The 21,561-nt window shown below is 34.3% G+C and overlaps 1 protein-coding gene across 2 annotated transcripts in view; it reads left to right on the forward strand.

The window, feature by feature from the left end:
* The window catches only part of CCSER1 (coiled-coil serine rich protein 1), a 1,355,695-nt gene that overhangs the window by 1,099,361 nt on the left and 234,773 nt on the right, over nucleotides 1-21,561 (forward strand). The window lies entirely within an intron of this gene.

Genomic DNA, 21,561 nt, shown 5'->3' on the forward strand with positions numbered 1-21,561 from the left:
AAAGCACAGAACATGAAAGAGCATGGAAATGGGGACTAAGAAGAGCAAAATATTTCTGAAAATAAGAGTAGAAATATCATAGGAAAAACACCTGCTTTACAGTTTTAAGTAAAACTTTGGCAAGTTATTTTGTTGAGCCTGGAAGCCTCCTGACCTGTAGGACTGCGTTATGTAGTCCCAATACGTAAAACCAAATAAACAGAGAAGTCAGACAAACTTACTGCTCTCACATATTACCAGCTTTTACAAAATCCTCCACAAGTGCTGGATAATAGCTGACTATGTAATTCCCAAAACCCAAAAGAGGGAAAATCAACCATGTGTTTAGCACAGTGGTTCTCTAAGTGTGCTCTCCAGACCAGCAGCAGCACCAGGTTAGAAAGGCAAATACATTGGACCTCTACTCATACCTACTAAATAAAACATGTTGTGGGTGGGATCCTGCATTCTGTGCTTTAATAGGCTCTCTACATAATTCTGATACATGCTAGAGTTTGAGAACCACTGTTTTAAATAAAAGAACAGTGGTTATATGCTTATATTAAAATATTAAATATTATGGTAAAATTTAAGCTCCATAATGCCCTTTTAAGAGTGAGACAGACACAAATTGATGAGATTACACTGAATTAAAGCATACTTTTTTTTCTTAATATACTATATTTGTTATGTACAAATGCTGTATTCAAAAGACAGATTAAACTGTCTTTTGAAAAGTGCAATCATTAGCACTTGAAAAATTATTGCTTGACTTCATTTACTAAAGGCCCAACTATACTTTTTTGGTGGTGAAAATAATAATAGCTGACATTCATACAGCACTAACTATGTGTCAAGGACTTCTCTGTGCATCATACTTATACTAACTTATTTAGTACTCACCTATGGGATGGTTGTCATTATTATTATTATCCCTTGTTTTGCATATGAAAATGTAGAGGCAGTGACAGCTGAGATTTCAAGTATAACTAGTTTGACTCCAGTCTTTTATTTGGTACCAGCCACATAGTGTAAATAGGAAAATAGTACTACAAGGATATTTTCATACTCCATGCATCTGTTTAACAAAAACTGATTTTGTATATGCATGTATTAAATTGAAAATTTGTAACTTTCCATAAAAATCAAAATAAAAAATTTTAGCATAGACTTTTTCTACCTAAAAGTTTATTTTAATGCATATATTAGTCCTCATAATGTTGTTGAATGCTATTACTAAATTAAAATTGGGTTTAAAATCATACCGCCTTAAGTAATGCTTGCCTTAAATGAACCACTTGCTACTCTGATACCTAATTTCCCGTTGAAGACGCAGTGAGAAAAGTAAAAGAGAAACACAAAGAAAACAAAACAAAACCTTGCCAAGGTAGAAGTTCAGTATAATCTTTTATGTTAGTCCAGCTTTCACCCCTTTTGAAGTAATGGGCCATTTTGTTGCCTTGACTTTGGAGTAAAATTTTAAGACTCAGGAAGTCAATAATCCTTTTGAAAGAGGGAATTAATGAGTCTTTCAGTGTATCCAGTTTCAGGGATGTCAGAGATGCCTATTATAAAATTATTTCAAAGCAATATTTATATGATCGCATGTATGAACTATAAGTATTTTCAATTTTGTGTTATCTGCTGTGTGAACAGCTTTTTGAAAATGGGAATTTTATAAAAATGGTTTATTAAAATGTCTACTTTTGGTATCTACTCATTATTTTAGATAGATTACAACACTGAGTAAGACTTGAAGGCACCGTTTTTTTGTGCCAAGGAAATAAAGTAATGTATGTTCATGGCAGTGAAAAGTCACTATCAGTACTGTTAGGGCAATATATAAAAGAGTTAATTGCTTTCAGAGGCTGAGACATCTGTGCTTCAGGTAGATACTAATTTAATGTTTTTGCTTAAAATTAATTATTCAAACACAACAAATAAATTACTCTAGTATTTTTATAATAATTTCCCCAAGTTCATATTTACAGGGATACTATTTAAAATACATTTTATTTCCTGTATCACCAAGAAAGGTGATATTTTTAGGATACTTCTGAAAGATTTTAACTAAGTACTACTGACAAGTGAGAAAGAAAAAGAGAAGTTATAATTAGTGTTTAGAAGTAAAGTTGATTGTTATAAGAAATGTTTATCACCAGAGAGAATTTTCAAAATTATACAACATGAATGATACATAATAGATTTGATAACTAGGTTAGCATTAAGCTTCTTTGATTCAAACTGTGCCCGAGCCAGTGTTTCAGATATATTCCAGTATTTTATTTTTACCTTTGCTTGTAAAGGTAGTTTTTAAAGGTTAAATAATTAGGGAGGTTTTTTAAAAGTACACAGTTGCTACTCTCTTTATCCTAAAAGGAAAGGAAGATTAAATTTAGCTGAGAGAAAATACTTTCATATTATATTCTCAGTAATAGTAGGGCAAGATGGTTTTGCATGGCGTTTGTACTTATATGCATTATGCATACCTAATATATATAATTTACAGATGGATGTTGATAAATATACTATTACTGGATAATAAAAAGTAAGTTATGCAGAGTATAAGGGCAGGTCATAATTATCTGATTACCACATAGTTGCATGGGTGCTTTATAGATATTTTCCTTTTATATGAATAATATGTGTATTTTGATTAATACATTGTCTACTGAAATAATAGAAAATCTATCTTCTGAAGTTATTATAACACATCTTTTAAAAAATTTCAGTATTAAAAAAGAGAGTAAATACATGAATTTTCTACTCTAACATGACTGTCATATATTCCAGGTGGATAAAAATGTGTTCACCTAATAAGCATTTTGATGCTAAATTTATACAAAAAATTTGTTTCTCATATATGTGTTTCGGTGGAGTCATCATTTGCCTATATGTATATATGTATGTGTGTGTATATGCATGTAGCACAATATAGAATATATATATGTACAAAATAGAACTGAGGGATATGTTAAGTAAGTACTTTGTGCTCACTTGTGGTTTAAAAGCTGACACGTTTTTCTCTATGCAAACCTATGTCCTTTACTGACAGTTACCTTAACATTTTCGGGTGGCTACCTTTTAGAGAAAGTCACATTCACTGATAGATCAGAATCATTTTAAAACTAAGCACCAAGGCTTAGATCATAACACATCCACCACCACAGCAAAAAGGAATAGAAAGTAAATGAAGCCACCAACAATGATAAGGCAAACAGGGCTCTGTGAATGGTGAAAATCAGTGAGGTCAAATGGACTGCTTTCTTCCCATTGATTTTTCTCTTTTGCTTGTTTCTTGGAGCTGGATTCAATTCTCTATGTCGGTCCGTCTGTCCTTCCTCCCGTCCTCACCTCCTCCCCTCCTCCTCTCCTCCCCTTCTTCCCCTTCTTTCCCTTCTTTCCTTTTTTATTTCTTTCTTACATGGTGCTATGACACATATTGCTTAATAATAACTCAGTTCCTACAAAGGATAATAATGTCCCTGTGAAAATCAAATTTGAATCACCAGTACAGACCTCTTCCCAAACTCCAGGCATATGTTGAACTGCCAAACTGATATCTACATTTGAATATAGATATAATCATCTAAAATGCATGGGGGTCAAAATAAAATCCTCAGTTCTGGCCTTTGAATATATTCCTCCCCATGGTTCACCTTGGTAAATATCTACCTGTTTTCAAACCAGAAGATCTAGGAGCACTCTGGTTCCTCTTTTTCTCTTCACTGCAGCATTTATTTAAGCAGCAAATCTTGTTAGCTTCACTTTCAAAAGACATTCTCAGTCCTTCCACTTATGTTTATTTCTAGTGCATCCACTTTAATCCAAGACAACACCATTTTTTTTTTTCTATAATCACTTCTTGGCTGATCATCTGTTTTCATCTCTTGTTTTCCTCCAGATCTAATCTTCACAGGGCAGGGGCATTTTATTTTTAAAACATAAATCAGATCAGATAAGCCTTCTACATAAACTCTCTCTATTTGAAATTCTCCTATGGCTTATTTATTGCGGTATAAATCCAAACGTCTCACCATGGCTTAAAAGGCCTTATTATTCGAGTCTGGCCTTTATTACATATCTGACTTCCAACCATTTTCCCTTTTCTCTTCCATCACATTCCTGCCACACTGGACTGATTCCTTAACTTCCTTATCCCTTAAACTTTACATCTGGTTTCCTCTATGCATATAACGTCTTTCCCCTAGATCTTTTTTTTCCCGTCATTTGTGTATCAGTGCACATTTTTATAGTTTATTTTTTCACAGCATTCATCAATATCTGAAATTATGTTATTAAATTGTCTACCTTTTTTTATTTTTTGCCCTAACTAGGGTATAAACTCACTGACAACAGGGACTTTTTCTGGTTTACTCATCACCATATAATCAATGCCACAAGAGTGTCTAGCCCATAGTCATCACTCAGTAATGGCCACTTGAATCAATAACCATAAACTTATCAATCAAAAAATTTTAAAATAAGTGCTATCAGTCATGTCAGATGTTGTGGGAGGACATAAAATGATCCCAATAATCTAGTTCCTGTTAAGAACGTTGTTCAAACACCTGAATGCATGAGAAGTTACAAGTCATTTATTAGGGACTTTCAAAATAGCTACCTGAAAGCAGTCTTACGAATTAAATTAATAAGTTCAGTCATTGTTACTGCCTCAAGGATACATGTTGGTGGATGTTAAGCCAATCTTATATTAAAGAATGTTCTAAAAAATCCATGTCACAGCCACAAAGAGCCTAAAGAGACCTGACAATTAAATGTAATGCGGTATTTTGGATGGGACATTGGAATATAGGTAAAAAGTAAGAAAACATAAATAAATTATGACGTTTAGTTACTAGTAGTGATTCAACGATGGTTCCTCACTCCTAAAAATTGTACCATATAGTCCAGGCACAGTTGCTGACACCTGTAATCCCAGTACTTTGGGAGACTTAAGTGGGAGGATCACTTGAGTGTAGGAATTCAAGACCAGCCTTGGCAACATAGCAAGACTCCATCTCTACAAAAAAAAATTAACTAGCTGGGTGTAGGGGTGCATGCCTGTAGTATAAACTACTTGAGGTGCTGAGGTGGAAGGATCACCTGCGTCTGGGAGGTCAAGGCTGCAGTAAGCTGTGACCATGCCACTGCACTCCAACCTGGGCAATAGACTAAGATCCTGTCTCAAAAACAAAAAGAAAAACACAGACAACAACAACAAAACAGAAGCAACTGAGGATAAAATAAAAATTGTATCACATAAATATAAACAGTTAATAAGGGAAACTGTGTGAGCAGGGTGGGAGGGCATATAGAGTCTAATACAGATCAAAAAAAATAGTCTGTTATTTAAAAATATACATTACTCACAAATTTGTTGAGAAAAGCCTTAAAGGAAAGAAAAAATGTTCCCTTGTAAATATTGTGGTAGCATCCTTCCCAGGTCAATTGCATTCTATATTAGACCATCTTTTGCTATTTTAACTGAAGCAAAAATTTATTAATGATCTTTCCAACTAAACTGCATGTTTCAAAATCCTTAGTGTTCTAAAAAACAAATTGTTTTATTGACAGTAACTCTCTGGAAATAGTGAATTAAAATGAAATTCAAAATTTTATTGAAAGCTAGTTGAAAAAAGAGAACTGTTTAAAAGATAACCACAAAAAATCTATCATTTTAGTATTATGTTTACTTACATTTAAAGGAAAGGTTAAATTTGGTAAACACTTTGTTGAATAAAAATTCAAGGCAATTGCCTTAAATTTTCCTTTCTGTTGAGTTATTTTTTGATACCTTAGTTAACTTTGTCAGGCTAATTTAAATTATCTGTCATAATGTGCTTGTCGATAGTCTGTGAGCTTTATCCCTTGACTCATCATTTCATACACTGAGATCATCAAAAATCTCTTATTTTAGCAACCCGCGATTAGTTCCAGGACTTAGTAATCTAGTTTAATTTGCACATTTTCATACATCACATACTTTCCTTTTTTATAATGGAGGGCAGCCAGAATTTAATTAGATCGCAGAGTTCACACCACAGGATATACTGTCTTTTAATTAGTAGCATACATTATTTCAGATGCTTTCTTAGACACTGTTAACACTGAATTAATCACAACACAGTCTCAGAGTGTTAATGGAAACATATGTATTTGTTATTTATTGTTTTCATTTATAAAAGTACATATGCCTTCTAAGTTATTAGGGAGATATTAAAAGAATGTTAATTAAATGTCTTCTAGAATAAATACTAAAGTAGAAAATACAATTATATGGTGAATCATATGTTTTTCTTAGGACTTATTTCTGTAGAAAGCAGGGCAAAATTTTGTCACCTTCTTCCTTTTAAACCAGATTATTTTACTTTGTCACAAGAGTTAGAAATCATGCTTGATTTACCTTTAATGCTATAAAAAACATCTGAAACCTCAAATGCACAGGAATAATTTGAATCTTTTCATACTCCCTAAGAAAAAATTAACAGAAGAAAATTTTTACTTAGATAGAAAAGTTCATATGATTTCTATCTCAGTATATACCTTATTTTTCATGATCAAATTACTTCTTTTCAAGTTACTAGATTGTTTATAGGAACATTCAAAAGTTCGTTTTCGCTTATAAAACAAGACTATCGCAATTTAATATTTCATTCATTTTATAAAATGCAAAAAAAAAAGTCTTACGATTGAAGCCTTTAAACATTTCTGCAACCAAAATAAAATGACTATAACAGTAAATGGAATCCATTTGGTATACAAAATATTTGTGGAAAAGTTCAAAAGCCATTATCTGCAATTGTAAGATGCAGAAATTTATTTTATAACATATATATATCTGCATGTCTCAACCTAGAATTAATTGTAAAGCATGATAATAAAAATAACTTGAGACGACATTACATAGGAAAGACTATAAAAATTAATCAGTATTTTGGTCGTTGTGTAAAATACTTCCCATACTGTAATTCATGATTGATTAACGCATTTTATTTATTTTTGGTCTTCTCATAAATCATTTGAAAGTAGACCAATTGAATTATTTTCTGTTTTTGTCAGTGTGTATGTATGTGTATGCGTGTGCATGTGTATATTAGTCTGTTCTCATGTTGCTAAGAAAGACATACGCAAGACTGGGTAATTTATAAATAAAAAGAGGTTTAATGGACTCATAGTTCCACATGGCTGGGGACGCCTCATAATCATGGAGCAAGGCAAAGGAGGAGCAAGGCATGTCTCACATGGGTGCAGGCAAGATAGAGTGTGTGCAGGGGAACTGCCGTTTATAAAACCATCAGATCTTGTGAGATCCCCTCGCTATCACGAGAACAGCATGGAAAAACATGCTACCACGATTCAGTTTCTCCCACCAGGGCCCTCCCATGACACATGGGAATTATGGGAGCTACAGTTCAAGATGAGATTTAGGTGGGGACAGAGCCAAACCATATCAAAATGTGTGTGTGTGTGTGCGCGCGCGCACGTGCACACGCGTGTGTATGGGTGTAGGTGTGGGTGTGTAGGAAAAAATTCATAACAGCAAATTTTTTTGACTGAACATCATTGCCAAACTTTCATATGTGATTACTTTTCTTTGTTTAATAAAGAAGTCAAATTTGAGAACTGTCAGCTACGTTCAAAATTCCTTCCAGAGTAGTAGGAAAAGGTGAAGGCATGAAAACAAAATATCCTCATATGTTTATTCGTTTCAACTGCTAGGATCATATTTGAAGAGTTGAAGTGTTTTACCTTTTTGTTTTGGTTTGCTTTGGTTTTCTTTAAAACAGATTCCTTTTCTGAAAAAAATAAGAAGTATTACATTCTGCTTGTTTTTAAGCATTTGATTTTTGAAAACATAAGAAAGTAAATAGCTAATATTGTCCTCAGTGATTCTTTTAAACCTCTATACTTTTCAGCTTTCCTTTCACTAGCAGATACCAATAATGAAAGTGTCCATCTGTAAGCAGAAACTTCTCATCTTAACACCTAAACACATTAATTCTTTATTCATGAGTATATTCTTTAAGGAAGTCTGGAACTTTGTTCATTCAAAGCTAGAAAGAAAAAAATTAAAATGATTGTCCAATTCTAAAATATTTGTCAATATTTTACTGCATTTCAATGTTTTAGAAATATTTTAGTGTTTCACTTCTTACAAATAAGTGTAAGTGTGCCATTTTCTAAGTAGGAGAGATACAAAATGATTGCAGCTATTAATTTATGTTAACTGTTAAATCAACTTTTACAAAACTTTCAGTTAGGAAGTCATTTTATTATTTTTGATGTTTTTTTCTGCTGCACTCGGAGGAAGGTCTCTCACTTTAATAAAAGGCAAATAATGACTGAGATGCTGGTATCATCTAAAGAGTATTCAAACAATCTTAACAGAATGTTACAATCTGTAACTAGAAGAGACTACAATTATTCATAGTTGAAATACTTTAGGGCTAATGATTTTTCTTTAAGGTATGATATTTTATAGGATTAAAATTGCATTCTTAAATATGTATTGCAACAATCTATGATTTTTCAAATGAACATAATATTAGATACCCAATGATTTTTGAGAGAGTTGTGGTATATCCATCATGTAATAACTCTTAATAACATATTTCTGTGTTTTCATAGAATATATCTCCATATAACCTCTCATAGTATGTTTTTTGAAGAAAAGTTATGAAACAATAAAGATTCTGAACAGATCTAATGCATAACTGTCTTTTTAATCCTGTCTAGCCTTATCTCGCTATTTCGTTTTCTTTCAAGAACTTTTTTCTATAATGCCTTTTTTTCTTTAGTCCCTAGAGAATTATTTTCTAACTCATATGCCATAGATTATCTGGGTTTTTAAGCCCATTATTATTGTGCTATTAAACTGTAAGCAAATTGTTACAACTGTAAGTAAATTGTAAGCAAGTTTATTTTCCCTGCACCTTGGTATGCTTATACCATGACTGACATTTTTCGGATGAAACACTTTGCCAAGTGGGTTATATGATATGGTAAAAGAATGGCACAACTTACAATGAGTAAGAAGAAGGTGAAACAATCTTGTATCTACTGGAACCTGAAAAGCCTTTGCCTTGAGCGTATAGGAAAGAACAGTTCCTTGCTGAAGGGCAACAAAGAAAACAATAAGCTACTTAAATAGAAACCATAAGAAGTTCTTTTGGTACAGTGTCATTTGAATTGTAATCTTCCTGACTTTAGTATTGTTTTGAACTTTAAATTCATCGAGAGTGCTGTTAAAAATATTGGTCATTTATACTCCTTTTAATGGGTCCAGGAAGCAATGACATGCTATAATGCTCTCTGTCTCCAAATAGTCCACTAGAGTACACTCTAATCTTACATTTTTCTCATGATCTGAGAGCTAGGAAATGCTTTTAGCCAAGGAGATCTTATACATCTGAGTGTTAAACGCTCTATTTGTAGATGTTAGTTCCCTTCGCTGCTTAAGTTTTGGAAAATAATCATCCCTTGCCAAATCTTAAGTTTATTTTATTTTTATTTACAAAAATGCATCTTCTTTGGGTGGGTATGCACACATTTGAAAGTGTGGATGAACACAAAGAGATTTTATACCACTGCACTGTGCACGTCCTGTATGGCTTGCTGTTTACTGAGCTGTGGTCTCTTCATTTATATTTTGGTGAATGTTTAATCTCATAATGATTGACAAAATGTTTACAAGTCACAGTGCTGACCCTTCCCTAAAGGCATACAGAAAAAGAATATTATGCTTGATATTAAAATGTTTAGGTACCTGGATGTACTTTGAAGGAAATGTTCCATAAGTGGAAGTTTTTGCTGTTATGAAAGATCTCATACACAAAACGCTATGGGCCACATTCAAAATTGTCTTTGTCAGGAAGAAGACAAGAATCTTACAAATAGACTTACAAACATTTCTTATGGACATTATCAGCAAGCGGTGTTGTCTGGGCCTGCTAGGAACTAGGGACATTAGCCAAAAGTAGAAGAATCTTTGCTAAAGTACAATGCCTGTTAAGCCACGTATTTCCATAGAGGCTATACTTTACAACTTCTTTGTTAAATGCATTCTCGGGTCTGAAAAATGTATCATTGCTGTCACATTAACATGCACATATTTGAAAGTGTACATTAACAAAATGTTTGGGAATTACTGGCCCAAGACATTCAAATCATCATTAGCCTATTTTTTTTTTTTCAAAGAATGTTATTCAACTATTGAGTGGAATGTAGTCAACAGTAAAGTATCACCAAGTTCATAGCACCAAAAATATAAGGGAAATATTTTGGGAGTCTGTTTTTTTTTTTTTTTTTCATAGAGGCAAGCAAATAAATGTATAAAACATAATTTGTAAAATAGTTTTCTGATGAATAGAAATGAATTAAGCTTACTTTTTAATAAAATGGAAAACAATTGAGATCATTTGAATATGGCTGAAAGTGGTAACTTTTTAGGCTGCTGGCCTAAACCCTGTGGGAAAGCGGCCCAGCTTTTATAGGACACTTTATTTAGTTGTTCTCATTTTCATGCTGAGTTCTTCCCCTTGCACATTATTCTGAAGCAGTTTCTTCTCTTTTTTTTTTAAATAGCAACATATTATTCAAATACAAAAAATGAATATTTTAAATCTCATCCATCCTTTTTAGGTGACTGCTCCATTCTAATTCTACAACTACCTGTCCAGACATTGGAGCACATGCAGATATCTGATTGGCTTACTATTCTTTTCTTTCTAATGGCAAGGCTGATATTTGTTAGTACATCTATTTAAAATAAAACCACCAACAAAAAATTCTTCAAGGAGGCCAATGATGATTGCAAAAATTGTGTGTGTGTGTGTGTGTGTGTGTGTGTGTGTATGTACACTCTCACATGAACTCAAGTGGGTTCCTAGACAGATTTCATTAAATAGAAAGAAAGAGAGAAACATGCAATATGTATCCGTTTGCTAGTATATTGATGTTTGCAGAAAATCCTTATCAAAATTTAATGACCCTAAAGGTAGATATTGATTTTCCTTTCTCTTCAGACAATATTTCATTTGTGATATTGACTTGCCACAAATGAATGTTTGCTTAAGATACAGTGTTACATGTTATAAAGCAATATTACATAAAAGGCTTGAAGCTCTTGTACTCTACAAGGAATAACAAAAGAGCTCATAGCTAGCAATGGAATATAAAACCAAAGCCAATCATCTTTCTCACTCTTTTGTGTATTTATAGGAATATGTAAAAAATTTTTTCCTTAGGTATATGAGGAATATCTGGCCAATGTGAATCTAGATTTGGAAGAATGATATGCTAACGTATTAGTTTCCTATGGCTGCCACAACAGAGGGCCACAAACTAGGTGGCTTAACCAAGAGCAATTTATTGTTTCAGAGTTCTGAAGGCTAGAGGTCCAAGATCAAGGTGTTGGCAGGGTCTTGCTGCCTCTGAAGGCTCTAGGGAATGGTGTATTCCAGGCCTCTCTCTTAACTTCTCATAGTTACTTTGACATGTGGCAGCAATTCCAATCCTCAGAATCTCCTTATGTGGGTGACGGTTTCCAAATTTCCCTTTTTAATAAAAACACTAATCATATTGGAGCCCAGCTGCTACAGCTTAGAGTTGAAGCTCAGCTGTTTTTAGGCACTCTTATGCCACATCCTATGTTCTGCATTCCACTGATGTGACTTGAGTCCTTTTAACTGCAACATTGGCCTGATTGGCTGCCATTTTATTATCATGCCTTGACCAATGTGCTTCCCTGCCCTGCTGTGCTTTCTTGCATGACAATATCTTCCCTGGGCCACATTGAAGAAGAATTGTTTTGAGGCAAATATAAAATACACTAACAATAGCTGATGAGCTAAAAACAATGTAAAAAAAATCTCATAATGTTTAAAGAAAGTTTACGAGTTTGTGTTGGGCCACATTCCAAATTATCTTTGTCAGGAAGAAGACAAGGATGTCTTCTCCTTGATGAACATGGTCATCCTGATGAGCATAACCACTACAGATTCTCTCATTTCTAATTCTGGTCTATCTCACTTCCCTCTGAATTCCAAGCTCTAATTCTGGTATTAGAATTAACATTGCCTTTTTGTTCTCTACCAAAGTGGAGATAAATTAGCTAAGGGTACATGTTCTTTTGACTTAATGGGCCCCTGAACCCTTTTTTCCATAAGAAGCCTGTCAGAAGGTGATAGTATTGCCTTGAAATAAAAGCTGAATCCAAGCACGTCCATCCTGCAGACCACGGCCCACATGTGGCCCAGGATAGCTTTGAATGTAGCCCAATACAAATTCATAACTTTCTTAAAACATTGTGAGATTTTTTATAATGAGTTTTTAGCCCATCAGCTATTGATAGTGCTAGTGTATTTTATGTGTGGCCCACAACAATTCTTCCAGTGTGGCCCAGGAAGACCAAAAGACTGGACACCCCTGGACTAATCCATTATCATCTAGAAGAAATAACTTTTAAAATAGACCTGCTTATATACAAGTATTTCTGATCGATTAAACTATTTAACATAACTATTACTTTCTTTAATATTCTACTGCTTTCATTTAATGATTACGTGGTTGTTTTGAAATGATGTAGTTACAGAAGAAGACAGGGTTCAATCTGACGTATGTTAAAATCTTGTCTTAAACATGTGCCAATATGAATCTCTGACTAAAAATTTTTTAGTCTCTAGCTTTCAGGACTTTTAAGTACTTGCTAAAAAGCTGTGTATATGTCTACTTTATTTAATAAAGTGATCCTCAAATGTAGGTATCAAATGTTAAGTTATCTGCAGTTAGTTGTTCCTACTGCTATTGGCAAGAGCTATCAGAATTACAGTGATTTTCTCCTGCCAGAAAAGTATTAGAGACTTTTTGGTTTTTGTTGCTAAATGAAGACACTTTGAAACAGTCCACTCTGTTACAGTGGACTGTAACAGAGACAGTATTTTTCACAACAGCAACAACAACAAGGTTGGTTTACTTATTTCATTATTTTATTGAACATGGCTATTATCTTTGTGCAATTGTTATTAGAATTCTGTGGTGAAAGTAAATGTAATCCTAATGTATTTACCTTCAAGTTCATTTATTTTACCCTTAGTAACTGTCTGTATTTCTGGTACATTTTTTAAAAATTAAATCTATTAATCATAAACTTACATCCAAACAGTGAGACTGACTTGTCTATAGGGCTTAAAGCCACTGCCACATGCTTGTGTGATGAATTTAGCTTACATATTTACGAGGTAGAAATATTAGTTACTGTTTCATTACAGTTAATCCAGTAATGCACATAGACATCTTTTCAATAAATTTCCTTTTGACAATAATGCAGAAAACACATTTATTTAAAGAAAGTATGGCTTGTTACTCAAAACCACTGTTCACTTTCTCACTGTCGACTGTTATAATTCTGATTAGTAAATCCTGTCTAACAGGACTTATGATTAAGTTTTGTGGGAAAGAAAGTGAGAGGGAAATTATTCTGATTTTTAAAACATAGAAAAACAGAAGAATATCAAACGTGAAAACTTCAAAGATGGAAGGGACTTTGGTTTTAAATAGTAGATGTAGTTTATAATAAGTATGCAAATTTATATTGTAGAGCGTATTCTAGATGCACAATAAGTCATCTCTAAAAATAATAATAGTAATAAATGGCTAATCATTTAGTATGACTAAAAGAATGACTATATTACAAGAATCATAATATATAAGATAATATGAATTTCCACAGGCTGCGCTGTTTTATCTAGCAGGACTTAGAGGTATAAAAGTATATCAAGGAGAAAGAGGCAGAGATTTGAATGTGGTGGTAAGAGTAATGAGACATGTATTATTTTTGCCTAGAATTAAGCTGAGGAAATAATTTAAGCTGTAGACATATAGTATGTATCTGTGATAGGCTAGACACTCCACACTAGGAATAAACTGGTGAACAAAAGTTAGCCTCGTCCCTGCTTTCATGAAACATACAAACTACTGGAAAATATTAGTGTATTTCAAATAACATAAAAATGAACTCAAGAGTACAAACTAAAGAAAGTCCTCTCAAGAAAAAAAGGGTATAAAGCATGCAATACAGATCAGTGGACTTTGAACTTGGATGCCATACCTGCTAAAAGAATTTGGAAAATTATGTACTTCTTCACCAATGTTTAACTTGTCATCTAAATTTTTCATCATAAGTTGAAATTTCTTAATGGGTCCAATGTACATCATTCAGGTGATGGATACTTTAAATTACCTAATTTCACCACTATGCAGCCTATGCATATAACGAAATTGCACTTGTACCCCATAAATGTATACAAAATTTTTAGAAGGAAATAAATTGTATAGAGTTGCAAAGGCTGCTGATTCTAAGCGTGTGTTAAATCCTGCCTAGTGAAAATGTTATGTCATTCTGAAAATTGTAATTGTCTGATACCCCTTTTCAACATTAAAAAATAAGCCTGCTCTTCTTTAACATTTGAAAAATGTATACCTTTCCTTTTTAGTCTTTGAACTGATATTTCATTTTCATGACATTTAAAGACTTTCATCCAAGTAAATATATAACACATTTTTATAATTATCATGCCACAAATATGTATAATGAACATTTTAAAATCTGTTTTCCCACGTTCATAAAACATTAAGTACTTAAACACATTTTCTATGCTAACATCGATTCAATTAATATTTTTATACAGTTATAATTATTTTTGGTCTTATTACTAGCTCTTTCTAAGATTTTCAGTGTGTCAAATACTCCTTTCTTTTTGAAAGACTTTTCACCCTTGGCTTCCTTGGCCCTATTTTTGGTTTGTATTCTTTCTATCACTTATTTATGAAGGTCTTATTTGGCTCCTGATCCACTGCGAACTTTGCTCCGGTTCCTACCTATTAAGCTGAAACTCTCAAGATTTCAAAACCCCTTTGGAGTTGTCTGTAATAATAATGGCATCTACTGAGTCACATCCTTCTCTGTTGATGCCCATTTAAAATGTAGTGGTTTTTTGCCATCAGCCCCTTGAATTTTGTCTGGCCTTTTGACTTGCTTGCACCATTAAAACAGCAGATGTGGCATTGCACATGGTCCAGAGCCTTGGCCTGAAAAGACATAGTGGCTTCCACTTTTGCTTCTGGGGATTTTACCTTGAGTCTGAGTTCACCATATAAGGAAGCTAGTCTGGAAGATGCAAGGCCACATGGAAGAGATAAATCAGTCCAAGTCCCCAACCTATGATTGAGGCCATTTAATGCTTTCCAGTTCTGCCAGGCTGGATACACCTACACAGATGGGTCCAGGTAAACAAGGGAAATAACTTTCTAGACATGCTATAGAATTGGGCAATCATTGTTGGTTGTTAAACCACTAACTTTGAAGCAGTCGTATAGTAACAGATAATTGATATATGTTTAAATTAGAAAACCTCCAGATCTCTATCTCTTTTCACTACATGTTACCTACTGAACGATTTCCTGATGCCGCAGAGATACTTCAATGTCAATATCTTCAAAATGGAATTCATTATCTTTTAGCTTCTCTTTTCTATTCCATAAATCAATGCCTATTTCATCTGCAGTTTCTGCCATTTTGAGAATGGCACTTCTACATATCCAGTTATAAAAGTGAGCAATAAAGAAGTTACCTGGGTTGTTTTCTTCTCCCTTACTGTATCTTCTCGCCAAGTGTCTATAGTCAGTTGACTGTACCTCATTAACCAATCTGTAATCGCTATTCTTGCCTCCATTTTTGCTTTGACTTGGTTGCTGCTTTCCCTATATCTTCCTCATACTTTGCACTGTTCTTCTGATGGCCTGTCTTGATGTATCTATGGAACCATATAATTCATTTATATTTCTGCAAATTTAACTTTTTAAAAATGCAAACTATATATCATAATTTTACTCAGTTGATTAAAAAAACAATTAAGTTTAACTTAATAACTCACTATTATCTACAAAATTAAGTCTAACCTCTTCATCAAGACAAGGAAGACTTTGATGTATCCTAGACTAGCTCCCTGGCTTCCTCCCTGTACTGCTTATAATGTTACAGCCATGCTGACATTACTAACATACTTACACAGACTTTCTCCTCTGTGTATACTCAAGCGCCCCACGTTTTCAAGAGTGCCGTCTCCCTTCTTCACTGCCTTGTGAGAATCTCAAGATAACTGACATTTCTGGGTTATCTTTTTAAAATCTCTGTCATACCAAATATGGATATCTATTGTAGACTCAATAGTTATGTCTGATTTTTTATTTATGTACATGTCTATTCCCCTCTATTGTAGTTAAGATTCCCTCAGCAGCAGGGTTCCCTGAAGACAATGATTCAAATACAAGTAAGTAATTTTGTAGATAAGCTCAGGATACTATTTTAGAGGAGTGGGAAAGTGAGACAGTGAGAAAGTCAACAAAATGTATAAAGCCAGATACTACTGTGGGCAACTGGAGTTTAGTCCTGCAGGAACACTCTGCAAAATAGTAGACTATAATCTTCAGAATTCTCTGTACTAAGGGATGAGGAAACTGTGTTATTTATTTACTCAATTGAGTCATTAGATGAGGGCTACTCCTAGATAAAACTCTGTGTGTGTGTGTGTGTGTGTGTGTAATCCTCTATGGTTTCTGAATTGGCCCTGAAGAAAAGGGATGCAAATGGAAGCCAGTCCCATACATTCAAATAGTATGGCCACAGAGATGAGGGCATGGTATTAATAGAAAGTACTACACCTGAATCACTTGAACCTAGGAGGTGGAGGTTGCAGTGAGCCAAGATCGTGCCATTGCACTCCAGTCTGAGCAACAAGAGTGAAACTCCATCTCGAAAAAAGAAAAAAAAGAACAAAGAAAGTACTACGCTTTCTTGTAATCTGTTATAAACTTCTTTCAGGCAGAGACAGTGCTCTATTTTTCATTATATTTCCAGTGCCTTACCCAATACCTGGCCATATATTGGGACCATAAACACAATTGTTGAGTGGATAAGTTAAAAAGTAAAAAATCACCTATATCATAGTAGCTTAACACTAGCATTTACTAAGTATTCTCTATAGGCCAAGCATTGTTCTATGTTCTTTATGGGCATTAATTAATTGAACTGAAGTGGAGCAAGAATAAATGAATTATTTATGCTAGTATAAATATGAGAAAAAGACACATCAGTGAACCAATCAACTTGATCAGTAATAATTTGTAAAGCATAAGAATCAAAAAAATCATCTAATACTCTGTATTTCTGGTCATTTTCAATTATTTACAATGAGTAGTACAGCACAGCAGTTAAGACAATAGGCTTTGTACCAGACTGTCTTGGTGTAGTTGCTTGTTCCACAACTTATAAGCCCTGTGACTTGGGCAAGTAATCTGAGTTCTCTGTTTTGTGAAATTAGTATCATAATGATACAGTTTGGCTGCATCCCCACCCAAATATCATCTTGAATTGCACCTCCCATAATCACCACATGCCATGGGAGGGACCTGGTGGGAGGTAATTTAATCATAAGGGTGGGGTTTTCCCATGCTGTTCTCATGATAATAAGTCTCATGAGATCTGATGGTTTTATAAAGGGCAGTTTCCCTGCTCAGGGCCTCATGCCTACCACCATGTAGGACGTGCCTTTGTTCCTCTTTTGCTTTCTGCCATAATTGTGAGGCCTCCTCAGTTATGTGGAAGTGTGATTGCATTAAGCTTCTTTTTCTTTATAAATTATCCAGTCTTGGGTATGCCTTTATATTAGCAGCATGAGAATAGAATAATACAATAATAGTTTTCCTATTATGGGTTTATGAGGGTCATTTATATTAATAAATTCAAAGTATGTGGAACTATGCCTGGTACATCGTGAGCACTCCATAAGTATAATTACTATCAGTGTTTCTTAGAGGATAATTAATTCATTTACAAAGAGTCAAAGGCTGTAGAACTGTATATCCAATAGTAAGCAAGAACTGTGTTTGAAATTTATGTTTCATCTGTAAAATTTCTTTGATATAATTCATTCATTACTTATAATGGACTGTAATTGATTGTAAAGTAGGGCATATAATGTTTATTCTATGACACTAAATAGTGTCCTCTTGGACATCTTGAAGTTATTCTTGACCTCTCCATTTCTTTAACATCCAACCTGTCAAGAAATCCCTTGGTTCTAATTCTATTGCTACTTGCTGGGAAAAAGCCACCATCACCTCTTCAATTAGTAAAATATTTGTCTACTCTTGTCTCCTATAGTCTGTCCTTAGCACAGTGTGATCTTTTTAAATGTAAGTCATATTATGGCACACCTCTGCTCAAAGCATTTCAAAGACTTCCCATTACCCTCAGTGTAAAAGATTACAAAAATTCAAGCTCATAGAAGTAAAGAGCGGAATGGTGATTACCAGAAGCTGGTGGCAGGAGATGGAGGTGAACAGGGATAAAAGGAGATGTTAGTCAAAGGGCAAAATGTTTCAGTTGGACAGGAGGAATTCTCATGCTATCTTACACAGCATGGTGACTACAGTTAATAAGATGTATTGTAAATTTCAAAATTACTAAAAGACTAGATTTTAAATGTTATCAACACAAATAAATGGTAAATATGTGGTGATGGTGTTAATCAGACTGATTTAATCATTCCACAATTTATACATATATCACATTACATTGCACTCCATAAATATATATAATTATTATTTGACAAAGACTGTGTAATCCAATGAGGCTTATCTCTCTCAAATCTCTTTCTACCAGTCTCTCAGCAATACATTAGCCAGACTGGCCTGTTTGCTATTACTCCAACAAATCCCTGTACTAAGGCCTTTCAACTTTTCTTCCAGATATCCTCAGGGCTATTTTTCTCACATCTTTGAAATCTTTATTCAAATGTCACCTTCTCAGTGAGGCAATTACCCCATTTAAAATTAATAAGCTACACCCTCCCCATTCTCTTTTACCCTGCCCCACTCTTCATCTATTATAAATGGGTGGGGCTCTCTGTTTTCTTTACTGAAGTTTGTCAGCTTTGCTCCGAAGAATACCTGAAACACATCTTCTGAGACTCAACAAACATTTAGCAGAAAGTATATATGTGTATGTGTGTTTGTGTGTGTGAGTGGGTGCAGGCAAAATCTAAGCTCTTATTGAAGCTCATAACTGAAGTGAACTTTATAATGGAAAGAAACTTAAGAGAGACTTGAGGACATGTTGACCTTGGTACCTGGCAATCCTTTGAACTGCTCACTTGACACGATGCTTTCCCAGATAGCGTTGATGAATAACAAGATTGAGAAGGTTTCAGTCAGGCAAGTGGCACAATTGGGGGCTTACTGAAAATTATAATATATACAAGCTTAGGGTGAAAGCTGCTAATGAAACCCTGGGTGAGAGCATTCAGTACACCTACTGTGCTTTGTTATATTTGGGTTGAGGAGGGATGTTTTTGAATGTAATGAGATGCTCCTCATTTCATAGGAGAAGGGTTGTAATGGTTTTGGAGAGGCAGAGGTTTTGTAGACAAAAAGTGAAACATAGAATTGCCGTGTTTGTGCCTTCAAAGTATACCATTGCTGGCATTGTACATGGCCCATGCTCTGGGGGGCAAGGATATATGGATGTGAGGGGCACAACCTTAGCTGCAATATATTCAGTAAACAAAGAAAAGACTCCTGATATTCGATAGGGAATTATTTGGCAATCAAACTAGCTGAAAATTTTAGGTGGTCACTGATATTTACATTTTATATTCTTATTTCAGGATAAAAATAATGTGTGTAAGTCTGTAAAGTTTCATTGTTTTCTAATCAGTTTTTCCATTGACAATTATTCGGAGCATCATCACAACATAACTTTTCCTATTATCTACCCACTGGACCTGAATAGATAATGAGATATTAGAAAGAATTTGTTTGAGTGAAATTCATGGGTTTACTTTATGATTCTGCCAGTTACCAATAGTATGACCATGGGAGAAAGTAAGCTTTTTTATACTCAATTGTCTCATGAGCAAAACAAGGGTAATATTAACCAAATAAGATTATCGTAAGGATTAAATGAGGACTTATGTGAAAACTTCAGTGTCTTATGGAAGCTCAGTAGCTAATTTTCTTTCTTAAAATTGTAAATGCTGCTTCTCTAAAGAATAGAACAAGTGAGATTATCTTTGTTCTTCTCTATGCCATAACTTTTTATATGTTGTTTCTGTCCAAATGTCCAAAGACACTGAATATTAAAGTTAGTGGTTTTCTTATTTACTAAGTTATTGAGTCCTCACTATGTTTTAGGTTCTACTCTAGATTTGGAATACACAGTTGCCTTTTTAACCTTCTGATTGTGCATATTGCCTCAGAAGCATTTTATTTTTGGTTTTTTAAAATTTTATACAGGAAAAAAAAACGAGGTTCTGTCCTGCATAATCTTGACCAGAGGGAGTTTGCCACACAGGTAGCAGATCCTTTTCAGATGTTTCCTTACAATCAGGATGATGACCTTAGGTTCCTCCAGTGTCTCATTTTTAATCTCCAGAACTTGTTTTTTTGCTATGAAACATTAAGACAGATGGTATTGGCTTCTGGATAATTTTTTTTGGTATCAGGATGAACTATTGAGTTTCTGGATTTGGAGATAAATTTATTTAAGGAAATCTCTGTTCATCAAGAGTCTATCACGAATCCACATATGCTATTGTTTCCAAACAAAAGACAATGTTCATTATTTGTGCAGGTCTAGCCAGCCCTATAGAATTGGACAAAATGACTTTGGCGTTTTCTCATGGAACATTGTTATGGATAAGAAATTGGGTAAAATATATAAAAGATATCAGCTATCATGTGAACGAAGTAAAGAATAAATGTCACAAAGAGGCAATAGTTGGTGCAGAAGTAATCGCGATTTTTGCCGTATTTGTAAATTACTTCCGTACCAATCTAATATAAACCCCAGCCTGTGATTCTCCATTCCCTACTTAGTCTTCTGATTTCCCTGTGTGTCCCTCAGCCTTCTTAGGACTGGGAGGTGGAAGTATCATTTGTTTACTGCCTGTCAGCTGCTTCTCTTATGCTCTAACGTCCCTCCTACAAGGCACAGCAGAATTGAACAGCCAAAAATACAGTAGTCTCCCCTCACCCGCATTTTACTATCCATAGATTCAGTTACTTGTGGTCACCCATGGCCCAAAATATTATATAGAAAATTCCAGAAACCAATCCTTAGTTTCTCTGAATGTGGTGCAGTGAAATCCTGAGCTGTCCTGTATCATCTAGGCTGAGATGTGAATCGTTGCTTTTTGTCCAAGGTATCCATGCTGTCTGTGCTACTGCCCTAGCCACTTAGCAGCCACTTAGCTGTCTTGGTTATCAGATCAGCTGTCTCCCTATCACAGTGCTTGTATTCAGATCACCCTTATTTGACTTAATAATGCTCCCAAAGTGCAAGAGTAGTGATGCTGGATTTGTAAAGTGCTTCAAATGAAAACGTGAAGGTTCTTGGCTCATAAGGAGGAAAAAAAAAAACATTCGTATGTCAAGGTTGCTAAGATCTGCTGTAACAATGAATCTTCTATTTATGAGACCATGAAGAAGAAAAAATGATTTAGTGCCAGTTTTGCAGTCACA

Source organism: Aotus nancymaae, unplaced genomic scaffold, assembly GCF_030222135.1.
Source record: "Aotus nancymaae isolate 86718 unplaced genomic scaffold, 86718_ANA_hifiasm-v0.15.2.pri h1tg000006l, whole genome shotgun sequence".
NCBI classification, from domain to species: domain Eukaryota; kingdom Metazoa; phylum Chordata; class Mammalia; order Primates; family Aotidae; genus Aotus; species Aotus nancymaae.